At 36.6% G+C, this 3,591-nt stretch overlaps 1 pseudogene; it reads left to right on the plus strand.

Annotated features, from left to right (window-relative positions):
• Positions 1-2,748: 2,748 nt before the first annotated feature.
• LOC115299094 lies at positions 2,749-3,236 on the plus strand (annotated as a pseudogene).
• The last annotated feature ends 355 nt before the right edge of the window (positions 3,237-3,591 follow it).

A 3,591-nucleotide genomic window follows, 5' to 3' on the forward strand; every position in this document is an offset into this window, starting at 1 on the left:
GAAATAAGTCAGGCGGAGAAGGACAGATACCATATATTTGCACTCATAGGTCTAACAGGAGAAGAGGAGAAACCTAATGTAGGACCATGGGGAGGGGAAGGAGGAAAGAGAGTTGGGGAGGGAGAGGGGCGCAAACCTGAGAGACTATTGAATACTGAAAATGAACTGAGGGTTGAAGGGGGAGGGGGAAGGGGGAAAGAGGTGGTGCTAATGGAGGAGGGCACTTGTGGGGAAGAGCACTGGGTGTTATATGGAAACGAATTCGACAATAAACTATTAAAAAAATAAAGATGAGCAAATAAATAACAAAAAAGAACGAAGATTTGTACATTTAAAAAATTTTTCTTCCTTTTCAGTATCATACTCTTTTCTTCTTTCCTATTATTTTTCTAAACTCTTTATTTTCTGGGTAGGTTTTGGGAACATAGGGAATCATAATTTAGCAAAGTAGTTAATTGTAAGAACTCAGAAAGTGATACTTGTTCTTTCTTTTTCCTCTTTTCTCTAGTTCCTGAACTCTTAACTGTTCTCTTTCTTCTATCTTCCCTTCCTGAAAAATTCAGTCCAAACCTGGGGGAAGCAGAAAGAAAAAGAAGTGAGACAGGGAAGGAGGGAAAGAGGCAGCACCAGGTGGTAGCAGTCTGAAGGGGACGGTTGGAGCATAGTAACCTATTCTCAGATGATCCATAAAAAGTTATTTGGGAATCTAAAAACTTAGACTCCGAGAACCATTCTATCAGAGTAGAATGGTGGCTGCCAGGGAGTTGGGGAAAGAGGAGATGTTGGTTGGAAGGTAACAAATTTTCAATTATAGGATGAATAAATTGTTAGGGTCTAATGTACAGGTACAGCATATTTATTACAAGTTAATAATACTGCATTGCAAACTTGATATTTGCTAATAGATCTTAAGTGTTCTTACCACTCACGAGCACATGCCCAATACATTACACAAATGGTAATTATATATGAAGTGATGGATATGTTAATTAACTTGATAGTGGTGGGGTGCCTGCGTGGCTCAGTCGGTTAAGGGTCCAGCTTCAGCTCAGGTCATGATCTCATGGTTTGTGGGTTTGAGCCCCGCGTTGGGCTCTGTGCTTACAGCTAGCTCAGAGCCTAGAGCCTGCTTCGGATTCTGTGTCTCCTTCTCTCTCTAACCCTCCCCTGCTCATACTGTCTCTCTCTATCTCTCAAAAATAAATAAAAAAACATTAAAAATTTTTTTAACTTGATAGTGGCAAGCATTTCACAATGTGTATTGAATCATATTGTACATCTTAAAAAATCACATTGTACAACCTAAATATATATAGTTGTTATGGGAAAAAAAGTATTCCTCCCTTCAAAAAAATTATTTGAAGTATACAAGCAGCATTTATGCAAATGTGAGATTGTTTTAAAATTAAAAAAATAAATTTTGGGGTGCCTGGGTGGCTCAGTTGGTTAAGCGGCCAACTTCAGCTCAGGTCATAATCTCATGGTTCGTGTGTTTGGGCCCCACGTTGGGCTCTGTGCTGACAGCTCAGAGCCTGGAGCCTGCTTCTGATTCTCTCTCTGACCCTCTCCTGCTCACACTTTGTGTATCTCTCTCTCTCTCAAAAATAAATAAATGTTAAAAAAAATTTTTTTATTAAAAAAATAAATTTGATAATTAGTCTTGTGTGAACCTTATATAGTAGTGACTGCTTCCCCATTACCTACTTACTTTGAGCTGTTTAAAAGGATATTTTTTATAGTTATGGGGATAAAAATTACAGCATAGAGAATATAGTCAGTGGTATTATATTAGCATTTATGATGACAGATGGCACCTACATTTGTGGTAAGTATATCATAATGTATAGACTTGTCAAATTACTGTGTTGTGCCCTTGAAACATTAGTTACATTAGTGTGTCAACTATACTTCAATTTAAAAAATAATATTTTTGTTTCTCAGCTTATATTTTAAATCTTCAAAGTTATTTGAATAAGAATAATTTTTTAACATGTTAGTTTTATTTCATGTTAATTCTTTTTGTATGTTTATTCATTTTGTGTGTGTGTGAGAGAGAGAGAACAAGTTGGGGAGGGGCAGAGAAAGAGGGAGAGAGAGAATCCCAAGTAGGCTCCATAATGTCAGAGTGGAACCTGACATGGGGCTTGATCTCATGAACTGTGAGATGATGACTTGCGCTGAAATCAAGAGTCAGACGCTTAACCAACTGAGTCACCCAAGTGCCCCTATTTCATGTTCATTCTACAGGTTAAATTATCAACATTACATACTCTTCATTTATTTTAAATGATAGTTGGTTATTTCTTATTCAAATTATGAGCAAAATTTTAAGTTTTAAAAAATGGTTATGTCTTTCCTGGTTGTGTAAATTTATAGTCTTCTGATTTTTAAAACTCTGTGAATATTGGCATTGAATGTAATCTCATTTTTTGCATAACAATGGCAACAACAGCAAAATTAATAGCTAATACATAGTAAACATTTACTGTGTGCCAACACTGTGTTACGCAGTTAAGATGTTTTAACTTAACTCTTAAAAGAATCTTTTGAGGTGTGTACTGGTATCATCCCAATTTCAAAGATGAGGATATGATGCCCACATATGCAACCAAGTTCCTTATGGCTGATTAAGTCGTGGAACTGAGGTTAGAATCCAGGTAATTTGGTACCAGTGTTTAAGATCTTAATCATTATTCTATAGTCAATTATGCATAGGTAAAAATAAAATGACGAAGCACCACCGCCATCATGAATGACACCGTAACTATCCGGACCAGGAAGTTCATGACCAACTGATTACTTCAGCGGAAACAGATGGTCATTGATGTCCTTCACCCTGGAAAGGCAACAGTACCTAAGACAGAAATTCGGGAAAAACTAGCCAAAATGTACAAGACCACACCAGATGCCATCTTTGTATTTGGATTCAGAACCCATTTCGGAGGTGGCAAGACAACTGGCTTTGGCATGATTTATGATTCCTTGGATTATGTGAAGAAAAACGAACCCAAACATAGACTTGCAAGAGATGGCCTGTATGAGAAGAAAAAGACATCAAGAAAACAGCAAGAGGAACGCAAGAACAGAATGAAGAAAGTCAGGGGAACTGCAAAAGCCAATGTTGGTGCTGGCAACAAGTGAGCTGGAGATTGGACAACAGAAGGAGTAAAGATTCTGCTGTGGCTCTCTGGTGATTGTGCAGATTTTTCATGAGAGGATTAATAAACTAAGAACTTCTATGTGAAAAAAAATAAAATAAAATGAGCAGTTTAGACCAAAAGAATGATTGAGAAGAGAGGAAAAAGTCAGTTAAATGAAGACATTATATACTGAAATTATGTTTCCTTTCCTGTCGATAAATAAGAAAATTCAGATGTGGGTGACAAATCTTTATTGCTTTTATTAACACACAGTCTTGCCTTCTGTATTATATCACATATTTAATGTGCAGTCTTTGAAAAAACTAGCTGGTGCTGTACCAGAATAATAATTCTACTGTTGAGCCCAATATATTAAATTAATATAATCATGGGCCTATTATGTATTTATACAAGATTAGCTTTTTCTCCAGGAGTAAAAAATGGTTTCAGG

Source organism: Suricata suricatta, chromosome 8, assembly GCF_006229205.1.
Source record: "Suricata suricatta isolate VVHF042 chromosome 8, meerkat_22Aug2017_6uvM2_HiC, whole genome shotgun sequence".
NCBI lineage: Eukaryota > Metazoa > Chordata > Mammalia > Carnivora > Herpestidae > Suricata > Suricata suricatta.